This window comes from Ochotona princeps, chromosome 2 (genome assembly GCF_030435755.1).
Source record: "Ochotona princeps isolate mOchPri1 chromosome 2, mOchPri1.hap1, whole genome shotgun sequence".
NCBI classification, from domain to species: domain Eukaryota; kingdom Metazoa; phylum Chordata; class Mammalia; order Lagomorpha; family Ochotonidae; genus Ochotona; species Ochotona princeps.
The window spans coordinates 126,851,354-126,867,591 of NC_080833.1; the positions used below are offsets into that span (position 1 = coordinate 126,851,354).

Genomic DNA, 16,238 nt, shown 5'->3' on the forward strand with positions numbered 1-16,238 from the left:
ATGGTGGAGTCTGAGTTTATGGGAGATGAAGTGTTGCTTGAGTGTTGATTTATCACTTTTGATAGGAAGGAAGGTCTAGCCTGGGAACCTGTCTCCTAAGCCCCAGGGTGATATTAGATCACTGAGATGTCTCTGGGATCCTCCCTTCCCCTTCCTGTTCATACCACCCCTCCTACCAGCCCCCAGCAGCCTCCTGGGCTGAGGACCTCCAATGCAGATGGTAGAAAGAGCCCAGTGCCATCTGAACCTCACGCATGGCTGTCCCCTCACCGAACTGCCACCTCGCCACTTTGAAGACCTCGACAGCATATGTGGGGCTCAGGTCCCCATGATACTAGGAATATCCACAGAGAGGAAGTGGAGGAGCTGTCCCCAGAGAATCCATGTCGGCCAGGCCAGGCCTCTGGAGAACGTGGACAGGGAACTCTGGGCAGTGGAAGCGTCATTGCTGGATGGCCATGGCCAGCTGTCTTCCTGACACCCCTCCCGCATAGCTCACCAGCTGCTGCCACCTGCAGGTGCTTTTTCTGAACCCACAGGATGGACAGAGAGCACCCCCTGGGTCTCGCCTACCAGATGTGGATCTGCTCAGCTCCTCCACTGAGGGCAGACAGTGTGCTTGCTTCTTCCTGAAGTCCCTGGGACTCTGGGTCTGAGGCTGAGGACATGGTCACCCTGTGTGTGTGCTTGTTAAATGAGGAAGTGAATGCCTCCCTGTCCCAGTGCCTGGTTTTCAAGATGAATTGCTCAAGACGAGCCTTGGCCTGGCAGCCAGATCGCCACTACCGATTGCATGGTCCTGTTGGCTGTGGCTACGTCTGATGGCCATTGACATCAGGACTGATAGCATAGTGGGAGGTGGGTGGACAACCTTGGCTTTGTGTTGGTGCTTGTAGGAAGCTGCCCATCTGGAGACGCTGAGAGCAGGGCTAGCCTAGTACAGGAAAGGGGTAGAGCCAGGAAGATCCAGAATCCTACTCTAATATGTGTGTTGGAGGAGGGTGACACCCCAGTCTGGTGGAGGAGGCACAGTTCTCTGACTTAGGAGAGCTCCCAAACTGAGGGCAAAGGTACCATTACTTATGCAGGTCATGCATGCAGGCAATGCATTTGTTTGTTCGTTCATTCAGGATGCACCTTTGGGCCAGTTCCTGGGGAATAAGGGAGTGAATTGGGTCTGGCACCTGAGGGCAACCAGTGGAGGGGGTGCCCCACGGGTCAGGACTTGGGCAGGAGAAATGCTGAAGACCAGTGACTGCCTCTTGGGTAGGATTTACAGAACAGATAAACTGAGGCCTCCCCATACTGCAGGGACCTGGAGGGAAGAAGCAGGCCCAGTCCTGCTTCAGGGCTGCCTGGCCCTGTCCACAGGCTCGTCCTTGCAACACTGACCCTATGTCCCCTGCAGGTCATGAGCATCCTCAGCAACCCTGGCGCCGTGGCCCCCACAGCCGCAGGCCGACTTCTCCCTCTCCCCGCTGCACAGCGGTCTGGACTCGGCCACCTCCATCTCGGCCAGCTGCAGCCAGCGTGCCGACTCCATCAAGCCTGGAGACAGCCTGCCCACCTCCCAGTCCTATGGCCCACCCACCTACAGCACGACCGGCTACAGTGTGGACCCCATGGCTGGCTGCCAGTACGGCCAGTACGGCCAGAGTGAGTGCCTACGGCCCCGAGTGTACCACTCCCCTCCCTCATTCCAAGGGCTCCTGCTTACTTCTAGAGAGAGCAGTCTGGTGTTAGGGTGTGGGCGCCTGTTTTGCAGATAGGGGAGTTCAAATCCAGATAGGAGACAGACTTAGCCCAAGATGACACTGAACTGAGCATCCAGGTCCCTTTTCTCAGCCAGGTCCCTTTCCTTTCCTTTGGATTCCCGTGGAAACATCACTTCGCATTTTCCTGTGACCACATGTCAAAATGTAAGAAGAAACAAGTGGTATTACTTTTACTAACATGTCATATTTAATCCCATATATCCAGAAAGTGATCACTTCAATATGAAATCATGAATGAGTTACTTCACCCACTGCTCTTTGTGCTGGCTGGGTGGATGGAATGAATGAATGAATGTGTTTGACAAGCAGTGTGTGTTTTACACTTACAGCCCATTGGAATTCAGACTCTGAATTTCAACATTGACACACCCAAGTTTTTCCAAAATAGAATTCTGAGTTTCCCAACCACGAAATGGCTAAATTGAAGAGCAGCTTTAAAATTCAAATTAGAACAACCTAAACAAACATTCGGAGTTTGGTTGGTGGTGCTCGCCAGTTCAGCTTTGCTGGGTGGTTCTGAGTACTGAGCTCTGTGCTTAACTGCCTGAGCCTGCGATCTCCCCAGACCCTGCAGTGGCCTCACTCACTCATTCCAGCTGCTGTCCGCTTGGCACCAGCCTGGAGCCCAGGCCCACAGCCCCTTAGACCAAAGGCTGGAGGAAGGGCAGCAAGGCAGGCCTGCAATGGGGGAACAGGAGCCAGAGGGCACCCTCCTGCCCCACCTCCTCATGAGGCCTCACCTGCTGGTGTCAAACTAATCTGAAGGGCACACGGGGAGTGGGAAGAGGCCTCCAAGCCTGGGGGATCCTCTCCTCCAGCCGCAGCCCTGGCCTGACCTCTCCGACCTCTGCTTCCTGAACCCCTCTCCAGCTCTTCCTCACATGACCTTGGCCTCCATGGCTAAATGAGAGCCAGCTGTGTGGGCCTGCACTGCCCAGCTGCGTGTGTGTGTGGACCCTCCCTGTGCCTGGGCATGCTTGCTCGTGTGCAGAGAGGTGTCTGTTATGAATGTATGGTGACTTGTGTCTGCGCACACCATGTGCATGTGGTGTGTCTGAGCAACTAGCATGCGTGTGTTGGCAAACATCTTTGCAGAGAGGTGAGCATGTGTGTGGGGGATGTGGCAGTCCTGTGTAGAAATATGCATATAGACTATTGATACATGAACATAGCTCACCTAGGTTGTCTGTATGGGATTTTATATGAATGTGTGTGTGCACACTTGTGGCAGTGGAGTATGTTAAAATGTTTTCAGGTGTATGTTTGTGGATGCGTGGATGCATGTATTTGGCATAGGTGTGCATGTGTAGCTGTGTATAACAAGTGTATGTACATGTGTGTAAATGTGTGTTTAGGCATGCACATTGCTGGCATTGACTAGCAATGTGTATGTGTGTGGATGGTCAGGTGCACTGTGGGCAGTGATTCAGGGGTACAGCCCGAGCAGCAGGGGTGTGAGGGTCGGAGGGGGGAGCACGGGTCTGCATGCTTGTCTGAAAGCAGGGCGCATGAGAGTGTGTCCTAGGTCCCTGGGCGACCCCCTGACCCCGCCCATGTGTCCAGACTGCAGCGGGACACACATGCTCTTGATCAAGACTGAGAGCGGTTCCAGCGGCAGCAGGCCTGGGGCAGGCGTTAGTCACACCAGGAGCCCTGCCCAATTCAGAAATAAAATTAACCCCAAAGTCAGCAAAGGCCGGCAGGGGAGGGGATCAAACAGGGAAGGGGCCCAGGAGGCGAGAAAGGAGTGTTTGTTCCCATTAGCTGGAGGAGTAGGGCACAAGTTCCTGGGCCTCAGCTCCCCTCCCCTCCTGTACCTTCCTCCAGCCCTCTTCTTCCTCTCACTCTCCTCCAGCTCCACCCCTGCCCCCCAGCTCCTCCAGAGAGAGCTCCAAGCTGCACTTGGGCTACTTCCTCCAACCCTTCCCAAAGAGATGCAGGCTCCCCCTCTCACCTGCTTACATCTGTCCTGGACTCCAGTTTAGCCCCAGGAGCACTGGCCAAAAGACATGGCCTTCATCGCTGTGATTCTCAAAAACTCTGGGCAGATGCCAAAACTAGAGTGTGGGAGAGTTAGGCAGCTTTCCCAAAGCCCCACAGCCAGGGGTGGTGGGCTTAGAGCCACCCTCACTTGATATTGCAGCCAAAGCAGACTGTGTGAGACCCTTACTGAGACACCTGCACTCACCCACATGTGGGTCTGTGCTCATCACTTTACCTGCAGCTGGATGCAGGTAAGCCCTCACCCGTGTGTGTGTGTGTGTGTGTGTGTGTACGTACAGATGTGTAAGATTCAAACACACAAAACATATGGGTGTGGAAGCAAGGACACCTGCCTCCTGGACACCCACTCTGAGCTTGGCCTGGCAGTGTTTGTGGCTGCTGCCATTGCACGGCAGAGGATGTAGGGGACCCACAGAGCGGTCACATGCCTGAGGACACACAACAGCACAAATCAATGAGTTCACAGCCACACCTGCAGCCCCGGTCCACACGGGGCCACAGACCGAGCAAATACATGGGCCAGGCTCTGGCCAAAGGGTCCTCCCCTTTTTTCTGGGCCCCTCTGGTTCCCTAGAACTACTTCACTCCTTCTTTTCCTGCCCTTTCCATTGTCTGACCATCTGTCACTGTCTGCTCCTGGGAGGGGTGGGGGGCCAGGGACGGGGCACCCGGCAGATTAGTATGGTCCTGGTGTTCCCAGAGGCCGGGGCTGTGCTAATGATGGGACTGATGGGACGCAGAAGTGTGAAGAGAATGTTAATAGATCTGCCAAGTCTAATAAGAGTTTGTGTCTAGAAGAGTCCCCCTCAGGGGCCGCGGACTGACGAGGCGCTGACGGCCGAGGTTTGTTTACTGCTTGGCATCACCACCATATCTCCTGCCACCTCCTGCGTAATCTAATTTGAGATGTTTAGAACCCGGACACGGGTGCGAGCAGAGAAGGGGACATGCAGGGACACAGGGACAGGGACGGCCACTGGTGGTGGTTGTGATAAGAGATGTCACAGCCTTGTCCCTTGCAGACCCTCAACCACCTCGTCCTTTCCAAGGTGGGGAGAGGTAAGCCCTGTGACCATCGTGTGACCTTGGCGTTGGCAGGGTCACCAGCCAAGACAGGCTTCCTGGTGTTTTCTTAGGTACCTGGACAGGACGAAGACAAGCTCCTACTGTGTGCTGGGCCATGGCAGGTGTCTGGGAGAGGCACGAGAGGGGACACACCGAGTGATGCGAGGCGCAAGCAGCATCCATACAGCCCCTCCTTGCAGCAGTGCTGGGCGGGATTCTGGACTGGCTTTCTTCGGGGCCTCAGTTTCCATTCGTGCTCAGTGAGCACCCTCAGGCCTGAAGCCCATGGCTGTTGGAAGAGTCAAATGGGATTGGCTCAGCCTGGCACTCAGCGAGTGCTCATCCCTCATGCACATTTTCCCCAAAACCGGGCCTTTCAGCCCCACCTGCAAGCACAGCCCATGGAGGACTTAGGGAGGAGGCACACAACAGCCTCTCGTGATGAGGATAGGATCTCCAACCTTGCCTGGAGAGCAAATGGGCCCCCTTGAGAGTTGAGGTACAGAGACCTTTGTGCAGCCTCGGTGCCATGCATACTCCAGTTGCTGTTCCATGCAGGCTGCAGGTCTGGGTAGCAGCTAGCAGTAGAGTGTCAGACACAGGGCAGCTTCCAGGAAATGGGCCTGTCAGTGCTTCTGGCCTCAAGGACTGCCGTGTATATTAAGGGAAAGATGAGCCAGAAGGACTTAGGAACTCTGTAAACGCTAGCACCTGCTCTTCCCATTGTGGTTCCTCGCTCCAAGAGGGAGGCCTCTGGGCAGGTGGACTCTGGTGCCCAGGTGGGTCTGTCTGTAGGTGGCAGAGATGGGAATGCATCATGCCCTCGCTCCAGGATAAAGGACAGGCCTCAGGCAAGACAAGGCCAGCTGCAGCTATCTCTGCGGTGTCAGCTGGAGATCTGGTGGCTGCAGAGGGAGGACGGTGGCTCCTGGGCCTTAGCTAGGGCTTCCCTTCCCTCCCCTCCCCTGCCCAGGAGCCTGGAAAGCTCAGACATTCCAGAGCAACCCCAGGACATTGGCACATCATGGCAGCATCAGGGCAACTGAACCTCTGTGATGGCCATCTCTATTATTGTTGTTATTGTTATTTACAGATTTATTTATTTTTATTGGAAAGGCAGATTTATAGAGAAGGAGAGGCAGATTATCTGTGTTCTGGTTCACTCCCCCAAATGGCTGCAAAATACCTGGAACTGAGCCAATCCAAAACCAGGAGCTAGGAGTTTCTTCTGGGTCCCCAATTTGGGTGCAGGATGTTAAGGACTTGGGCTATGCTCTAGTGCTTTCCCAGGCCACAAGCAGGGAGCTGAATGGAAAGTAGAGCAGCTGAGACACGAACTGGCCCCCGTATGAGACATCAGCACTTGAAGGGGGACGATTAGCCAGTTGAGCCACTGCACTGGGCCCTGTGACGGCCATCTTAAAAAGTATTTTCTCACAATAAGACTCCTCACAGCATCCCTGGGGGAAGCCTGATTAGGTTCTCCCATTTTAGAAATGAAGGAGACAGACTTAAAGGGCAAAAGGTTTTGCCCAAAACCACGCAAGCAGGAAGGAGCTGGGATGGCAAGTCTGCATTTGCCATACTTTTTGCACCTACTGGAGGTCAAATTTTCCCACCAAGCCCACTTCTAGGGTCCCTGTGCCTGCCTTTAAACTCTTTATCCATGAGCCAGGCAAAGTGTGGTCACAGGCACAGGCTTGTGGAGCTCCAAGGAGCTCTGCAGCCTCAGTACTATGAGTAGCCCCATTTTACAGACCAGAACCCTGAGGTTTGGAGGGGTAATACTGTGTGCTCCAGATTGCAAACTCAACAGTGGCAGGCCTGGATCATACAGACTACAAGGCCTCTCTGTGGGCCAGGAACCGGCATTGCTCACTTGCCTTTCTTGACTTCATCCTTAGGCTGTGCTTACCACCCAGGGGTGCCACCCATCTGCCCTTGGCAGGAGCCTGCTATGTTGGGGCAACATGTAAAGCGTGGTCTTCTCTGGACAGGTGATAGGGTAGGTATGGAACCTGGCCTCAGGATTCCTGGCATGGTGGTGTTTCTGCCCATCTCTGCCTCCTGGAGTGTTGGCTTGGCCACAGTGACAGATCCTGGCTTTGGAGTCTATAGCCCTGTGTGTCAGGAGGCCTTGGCCAGGAGCCAGGAAAGGCCTCTGGTCAGGACGGTTTGATGCTGCAGCCTCAACAGGCCCAATCAGGACAGTCAAGACAGAAGGCATGTGCACCGGACCAGTGTCAGACACATGCACATACACGTGTACAGGTGCTTGTCCCTGGCTCAGGCGACACTCACCTGTATGCAGTGTCGGTGCATGACAGATCTTCCCCTGTCTGTCTACTCAGAAGGGGGCACAGGACTCCTGCATGTATGCGCATGTGCTTGAGCAGGTGCTGCTCTTGTGTGATGTTCATCATGACTACACAGATAATCTTGATCCCACTCCACTTACACAGATATGCACACACAACCCTGTCTGGGTGGCCAGAACTGGGCCTCAATTCGCTGTGTGTCCGTCAGCCTGCTCTTCCTTCTGTATGGAGCACTCAGTTCATTAGAAGGCAGAAGGAGCTTGCCTCGTTACTAGCTGTCCTCAGCAGGACTTGCCAGATGGCCTCCATAGCAGGGCAATGTCAAGGACTGTTTGGAAGAGCAATTTTAATTCCCTTTTCAACAATGGGAATATCCTCTCGTACTTTCCCACAGGGCCCATGAGAGAGCTGAGCAAATAAGTGTTAGGTAAAGCTTTGCTGATGATTGGTCAAGAGTGAAAGAAAGAGTTTCATGAAGAGGTGGGTGGGTGGGTGGCTGGCTGGATTGAAGGAAGGATGTATGTGTGAGTAGATGGATTTATGGCTGAATGGATAGACTGGTAGGTGGATGGATGATGGATGAAGGATGGGTAGATGGATGGGTTGGGTGGCTGAACAGAAGGAAGGAGGGAGGGAGGAGGCAGATGGAACAATTTTCAAAAAGAACCTCCATATCTGAGTTTCTGTCTCTCTCCCCAGCTGCTGTTGACTACCTGGCCAAAAACGTGAGCCTGTCCACACAGCGCCGCATGAAGCTGGGGGAGCACTCCGCTATGCTGGGACTGCTGCCAGTGGAAACTGGCCAGGCCTACTAGGGTCCCTGGGGTGACTTGCCCCAGGCTCAGCCCCACCCAGCCTTGCCTGACCCCTGAGCCTCCTGGCCTCTGCTCCCTCCTGCCCCTGGAGCCTCTGGAGCCTCAGGAGGCCTAGAAGGGAGACCTTTTCCTTCTCATTGCCCAGGCCCTGGAGGGGCACAGCTCACATTGCTCACCTGCGTTACGGACCCAGTTCATGACCCCTGGGCTTGTGCGACCCCGTGCTAGCCCCATAGGGTCCTGCTAACCTTCAGTGCTCCCACAATCCAATCGACTGTGGCCTCTTGGCCATCTCACCTCAGTGGGCTCTGTGGCTTCCCCTGAACAGAGCACCTCTGCCCCCCACCCCAAAAAGGATGGCGCCCATGATGAGGGCCTGGAGCCCTTGGGCTTTGGATGCAGGGTGCCCTGGTGGACATGGAGGTGAAGCCCACAAGGCCACTGTCAGTAACAAGGGCTGGGAGCTGGCCCTCCAAGACGGGTCTGTGGCCCAGCATCAGAAGCAAAGCCCTTCCCTCCCATGGACACTGGACCCTAGTAGAGGGGCCTGGCCCTGGGTTCTTATTATGAAGTAAGCAGGGTGACCGTCCAGCCTCCACCCAGGGATTGGGTGGGGGGGGCTTCAGGACCGTCCCCACACATCTCTGCTTGGGAGGGGTGTTGTAGGAGGGCCACAGCCCAGGGAGAAAGACCAGGAATGGGGCTTTATCAGGGAATAGGACCCTGTGACAGCAGGGTTTGTCAGCCCGAGAGCAGGCATCTGGAAGCAGAGAGCTTTCAGCCTGCAGCTCAGCCTCCAATCTTGTCTACCCCATGGAGGGCCTGGGCTTGTGGAACCTTTTAATTTCCTCAGATGGGCTGGGGAGAGGGACATGGCAGTGAGGGGGTCCAAGGCAGGCTCAGAAGGGCCTTTGCTTGGGGGTTTGGGCCAAGGTGTTTGCTTGCAACCTTCAAGTCCGCACCAGGAGCTGAGCTGCACAAAGCCTGCTACAGAGTGCTGAGCCCCTTCTGCACATGCCTATTTTCATGGTGGGAGTTCGAGGGGGGAACCTCCAAGGGGCAGAGACCTTGGGAGTTGAGCTCTGGGCCCAGGCAGGGGTTGCTTGCCCCACAGGAAGGCCCCTGAATCCCTCAGCTGATGTCCCATGCAGAGTGGCATGACTCAGTGAGGTCAAATGCCCAGCCAAGGAGCTTGAGCCTCATGATGCCCCACAGCTGAACTAGAGCACGTGGCCACTTTGCCAGCCACCACCCTGATACCAAAGGTTCCAGAGTAGAGAGGGGAGGCACCTTCTTTTACCCCTCAAGCTCCCCAGTCGCTCTAAGAGCTGGGTACCCCTGTTAGCCGCTCCCTTGGAATTGCTCACCACTTTCATCTGCTTCTCAAAGTTGGATGTGTCTTCATTGTGGTTGTTACAATCTTCTGTTCTCGGATCACCTTCACCAAGTGCTGTTGGGGGCTGGGCACTCGGATGGAGGACTCCGTGCTGAATCCACAGACATTGGACCTGATGGTTTGTCGCTACCTGAGCATGCGAGGCCACCTTTTTGCTCAGTCCGTTCTTCTTGTCCTTGTCCAGCACAGAGGGAAGGGCTGCTGCCTCAATGTCTAGTTGAGATCTCCCCCAGGAGGCTGGACTGGCAGGGGACAAAGCCACTTGTCTGCATGGACATCACCTCTGTGACATAGCTCACCTGCTTCTTATCTTCAGAAAGTTCTGGACATGATTACGGTGGCTTAGATCTCCACTTGCGAAGGACCTGCGGAGTCATGGGGGATAGGGGACAGACAGGCACATGTGGCCCGTTAGGTTCAACCTCGGTCTCGGCTAGAGCAACCACTCCAGGAGACTTTGGGTTCTTCCGGCTCTGGACGAGAAGGGAGACAGTGATGTCCCTGGGCAACCCAGTTCATGTTACAGCCCTTCCCGAGGACCAAGCACTTCTTCATGCACGTTCCTTGAATGGGCCCATCCTTCCCTGAGAGTCCTGGCTTGGAAAGTGTCTGAGTCCGTGTACGTCCCACATGATTTGGGAGCAGGGGACCTCAGATGGGTGACATCAGAACCACTGAAGCACCAGCCCCAGCCTGCCTCCCCCTTCCCTGCTCAGCCTCACCCCTAGGAGGTAGCATTCCAATGAGAGGACCAACCCCAAATGTCTGTCCCTTGTGGAGAGATGGAACTGAGACCTGCTTGGGAGTAAGTCGATGCTTTCACCCCACGCCTCTGAGGTTGTCCCAGAACTGAGGAGCCCCCGCCTTCCTGAGGAGGGAGTCCTTGACTAGGACAGGTTGTCCCTAAAACCTTGCGTATTAATGTGTATAGCCAGTTCTATCCGCTTCAGCCTCGTGTCAGCATTTTGGGGTTTTACTAGAAATGATGACGACGCTGGACCGCAGGCAGTGGGCCTCTGTCTCTTAGGGGTTAGTGTCTATGGCCTGGTAAAGAAAGGCCAGGCCACCCCAGAGACACGCCTTCCATATCCCTGTAAATAGAGTCCATAGCAAATTGAGAGATTTTCCCTTCTACGTGTGGCAAGTAGCTGTCGGTCCTGCCCACGGCGGGGGCGGGGCCTGCCTCGGAGCGCATTGTACATTAGTTGGAAATGTGGTGATGTGCTCTTTGTTTATAGGCAGTCGACTTTTTATACACATATAAATATATATATCTATATCTATACGCACTAAAGAAGCAAGGCGAAGCCCCCGGTGTGTGTCTGTCGTGCTGGTGCCTGGGACCATCTGTAGGGATCTGTCTGCGTATCGTGTGTTGCCCAGTGTACATTCCAGGCTCCACCAGGTTCTCCGATTTTCATTGCTTTGTGTTTTCATCTGGTATGTTCCCTTTGGCCATGAGTTGTGGTTTCACATCTCTCTGTGCCCTTCTGCACTTCACTGTACTCCTCTTTTTTTTTTTTTTAATTGGAAAGTCAGAAATACAGAGAGGAATAGAGACAGAGACGAAAGATCTTTTATCCGCTGATTCATTCCCCAAGTGGCCACAACGGCCGGTGCTATGCTGATCCGAAGCTGAGAACCAGGAACCTCTTCCGGATCTCCCACATGGGTGCAGGGTCCCAAGACTTTGGGCCATCTTCAATTGCTTTCCCAGGCCACAAGCAGGGAGCTGGATGGGAGGTGGGGATGCCAGGATTAGAACCGGCGCCCATATGGGATTCCAGCATGTTCAATGTGAGGACTTTAGCTGCTAGGCTACTGCGCCAGGCCCTAAAAAAAAACCTTAAGAGCATGAGATATGACATTTCCCATCTTGACTTTTTCAGTATGCAGCTTAGGAGTCCTGGGTATACTGATGCTGTGCTTCACCAGCTTTCCAGAACTTTCTTACCTAGTCTGTTGACCCACGGGTGCACTGCTCAAATAGCTGCAAAGGCCAGGGCTGGACCGAGCCAAAACTAGGAGCACAGACCTCTATCTGGGTCTCCCACATGGAGAGCAGGTGTGCAAACGCTCCAGCCATCTGCTGCTGCTTTCCCGGGCAGGTTAGAGAGTTGAATGTATTGATGCTGCGCTACAACAGCGTCCCAGAACTTTCTCATCTTGTAGAATTAAAACTCCAGGGCAGGGAATGGCCCCTGGGTCCTGGAAGGCTTGAGAATTCACTGGGTCTGGCCCTGTCAACACAATCGCAAGTGGGACTCAAAATTCAATCAATCCACCGCAAGCTCATTTGTAAGCAGATAATTTTGCATGGTTGGTGAATGTTGTTATAAATATCCACATGGCACTGGGGACAAAAAAGATTCCCCAACTTTGCCGTAAGCCCAGTAACCATCCGGCTCTCCCTATTTCCCATTCTGCAGCCTCATTCTATCTTCTGCTTTTGTGGACACGTTAGATGCCTCGTGTATGTGGATGAACAGCATCCATCCTTTCGAGAAGTCGTGTTGTGTTTTAGCTTTCATTCGTCTCACACTGGTTTCCGATTTTCCTTGTGAAGGCGTTGAGCCGTTCTTTAGGAGCGTGTTGCTCTGTGTCCACGGATCTGGGACTTCCCAGACTGCCTCCTGTGGCTGATTTCTGACGTGCTTAAATCATAACTCGAGGACACCGGTCCTCTTTGTTTTCTTCTTAAAGATCTATTTATTTATTTGAAAGGCAGATTGGGAACGGGGTGGGAGGGTGAAGAAATCTTCCATCTTCTGGTTCATCCCCCAAATGGCACTAATGCCAGGGCTGATGAGGCTGAAGTCAGACCTCCAGCCAGGTCTTCCACGTGGGTGCAGGGGGGCCCAAACATCTGAGCCGTCATTGGCTACCTTTCCTAGCACATTAGCAGGGCGCTAGAATGGAAGTGCAGCAACTGGAATTTTTTTTTTAAAGATTTATTTATTTCATTACAAAGTCAGATGTACAGAGAGAAGGAGAGACAGAGAGGAAGATCTTCCGTCCGATGATTCACTCCCCAAGTGAGCCACAATGGCCGGTGTGCGCCGATCTGAAGCTGGGAACCAGGAACCTCTTCCGGGTCTCCCACGCGGGTGCAGGGTCCCAAAGGTTTGGGCCGTCCTCGACTGCTTTCCCAGACCGCAAGCAGGGAGCTGGATGGGAAGTGGAGCTGCCGGGATTAGAACCGACGCCCATATGGGATCGTGGTGCGTTCAAGGCGAGGACTTTAGGTGCTAGGCCACGCTGCCAGGCCCCAGCAGCTGGAATTTTAAGGTATGCCAGCATTGGAATGGGCGGTTTAACTGGCTATGCCACACCACTGACCCCTAAACCCGGCTTTATGGCCTAACATAGTGTGTACATAAGAGCCTGCCATGGGCCTTTGAGAAGGCTACTGTGAGCTAGTGTGACCAGCAGGTGTCCATCAGCTTTGTCGTTTTGTTGTGTGGTTCAAATCTTCTCCATCCTTGCCCATGCTTTACTGCAGGTGGGATATTGAAGTTTCCACTTACTGTCAAGTTCTCTGCTAATATATCCATTCCTTCCTTCAGTTCTGGTCTGGGTTTTGGGGCTCTCCTGATGGGGTGTGGGATTTTGATGGATTGATTCTTTGTAACATGTCTTTCCTTCCTTCTAGTCCACATTTGTCTTCTTTGGAGCTTTTATCTCTGTCTTCATCATTTCAACATGAGTATGACATGCGCACATGTGATGTGGGATTTGTTCTAAGTGGGTGTTTTCTGAGTTTCCTCCACCTGTGGTTTGGCATCTGCCATTGATTTTGGAAGACTGACAGCCGTTCTTTTTTAAAATTTCTTTTCCTGCCTCATTTTCTCCTCCTTTTTCTTTCTTTCTCTTATACCTTTCTTTGTGTATACCTTTCATAATTGTGCCATAATTCTTGGAAGTTCTGTTCTTTCTTTGCTGTCCATGTTTCCTCCCTTCGCTTCTTGGTGTGGGAAACTTCCACGGACACGCTTACCAGTTCATCGATTCTTCCTTCAGTCAGGTCTGGTCTACTGACGACTCATCAAAGACAGGCACTCCTTGTTTCTGCTAACGTGTTGGTGGTTCTGTTGTCCCTGGTGGGTCAGCATTTAGAATTTTCATGGCCCATACTTTCTTCGATGTTCTCCGCTTTTAGAATCGTAGACCTTAGGGAATCAGTTCTTACAAACTCTCTGTCTGATGGTTCCAAGAAACATGTCACATCTGAGTTTGATGCTTGTTCTGTATCTCCAGGCTGTGCTTTTGGCCTGTTGGCGTGCTGTTGTTGGAAGCCAGACAGGATCTGCTTGGGCAAAAAGGGTGGATAATGCTCATGAAAGTGGAGTGTGAGGGCTTCTGCTTCTCTGGGAAGGAGTTAGACTCTACATCCTGGTTTCTGTAGATGTGACGTCAGCAGCTGAAAGTTCTGATGTTCTTTTTGGTTTCACTCAATCTTAGCCAAAAGGCCAAAAAGCAATTGTCTTTTTTGGTTTTCACAGTCATCTTTGGGCTTCCCTAGGGACTTCTTTTTTTTTTTTTTTAAAGATTTATTTTTATTACAAAGTCAGATATACAGAGAGGAAGAGAGACAGAGAGGAAGATCTTCCGTCCGATGATTCACTCCCCAAGTGAGCTGCAACGGGCCGGTGCGCGCCGATCCGAAGCAGGGAACCAGGAACCTCTTCCGGGTCTCCCATGCAGGTGCAGTGTCCCAAAGGTTTGGGCCGTCCTCGACTGCCTTCCCAGGCCACAAGCATGGAGCTGGATGGGAAGTGGAGCTGCCGGGATTAGAACCGGTGCCCATATGGGTCCCAGAGCGTTCAAGGTGAGGACTTTAGCTGCTAGGCCACGCCGCCGGGCCCATTCCCTAGGGACTTCTTAAACAGAGGCTGAGCTTTGCCAAGGTGGGGAGAGGGAAAGTGTTCTCTTCCTTCCTGGCTGGTCTCCATCTTTTGGTCTTTCCCAGTGTCTCTCTGTTCTAACCTTTGGCGAGACAGGAAGGCTGGAGGGAGCTGGTACCAGAGATCTACCTCCATGTCAGGGAAGTATCAGGAAGACCCACATTTTCTGGGTTCTAGTACATCAGACTGAACTTGGACCCTGAACTTGCAGGATCCACTGCCTGCTTGGACGCACAGCTCTCGGTGACTGGCAAAGCCACCTGTCTATTGTGTAGACCCCAAAGGCGACAGTTGTCCTTGATGGCATTCTCTCTCAGCCAACCCAGCAGGAAACCCTGCCCAGTCTGCCTCCAGAATCAACCCCGAATCTGATGTCTTCTGGCCTCCTCCACTGCCCTCTCTTTAGATGGGACCGACGGTTTCACATCCCACTCACAGTGCAGGTCGAAGTCAGAGGTGCTTTGGAGGTTTATAAATGATGACATTAAGAGACAGCTATTTTTGCTGCAAAAATCGTGTGGATTTTCCATAAAAATGCATTTTTCAGGCACACCTCCTTGTGTGACCCGACCATGGGGGTTGACAGCCATGCCCCCTCCTCTGCTCATTCTGCCTGGCGCACCCTGCCTGGGCCAGGTCTCTGATACACTGTTTCCCCTGCCTGGAGCAAATGCCAGCACGTGGACCTGGCATACAGCTGTCAGGTGTCTTCTCCAACTCTCCCAGTCTCCCCCATCCTCCTTGCACTGCCTAATTCTTCCTCACTATTTATCATCGCCTGCCGTGTCATCTGTTTGTAGTATGGATTATCTCCATCAGTGTCAATTTCCTTACAAATATCTTAATATGTGAATCCGTTAGGAGCAGGGGTGTGTCTATGTGTTTGGGGGACTGAGAACATCCAGTCCAGGATCCTTGGGATGCCCACTAAACTGCTGGGTCTGGTCTTGCCAAGGGTGCTTGTTGAAGAGGGTATTTTTTTTTTTATTCATTAATTACATTGTATTATGTAACACAGTTTCATAGGTACTGGGATTCTCCCCACCCCTCCCCAAACCCTCCCACCATGGTGGATTCCTCCACCTTGTTGCATAACCACAGTTCAAGTTCAGTTGAGATTCTGAAGAGGGTATTTTTGAGACCATGCCTCCTGCTTACTGCCGTGGCCCTGGTGCCTGGTGTTGGTGCCCAGCGTGTTCTTTAGTGAGTTAATTACGGGTGAGATTGCGGGGTAGGAGGAGGGGCTAACTTGATTATATAGGACATAGGTGATCCTGGCCATGGGAGTAGGATGTTGCCAAGGCTACAGTGTGTGTGTGTGTGTGTGTGTGTGTGTGTGTGTATGTGTGTGTTTGTGCGTGTGTGTGTGTTGAGGGGGGGTTCTGGAGCAGGATGTGTGCACATGTGTTCTGTGCTCATTGCTTTGGGCACCGACTTGAACAGGTGCAAGGTCACCTGCAAGGCAGGGAGACCATGGACGGCCCAGGACTAAAGGCATCCGGTGTTTGGCTAAGGCTGATGACGTCACCGAGGTCCGTCCGTGAAGTATCAGGGGAAGCAAGATGTCTGCAAGCATCGTCTGACAGCCAGGTACAAGAGGGGCTGCAGGGGTCAGTGTTGCAGCGCAATGGACTGAGCCACCAGCTAAAATACCGGCATTCCACATAGGAGCACCAGTTCAAGTCCCGGCTGTGCCACTTCCCATCTGACTCCCTGCTAATGCACATGGGAAGGCTGTGGAGGACGAACCAAGTACTTGGTTCCCTGTCAAATGTGCAGTAGAACTATACAGAGTGCTGAGTTCCTGGCTGCAGCCTGGCCTAGCTCCCCGTTACTGTGGACAGTGAACCAGCCAGTCAGTGGAAGATTTCACTCTTTCTCTGTGCCGTACTGCTCTTCAGAGAAATCAACAAATAGCTTAAAAAAGAAGAAGAAGAGGAAGTGGAGGGGCAGACAGAGCA

At 53.0% G+C, this 16,238-nt stretch overlaps 1 pseudogene; it reads left to right on the plus strand.

Moving 5' to 3' along the window:
* Positions 1–7,977, plus strand: part of LOC131478233 (paired box protein Pax-7-like) — a 43,264-nt pseudogene extending 35,287 nt beyond the window's left edge.
* Positions 7,978–16,238: the final 8,261 nt, after the last annotated feature.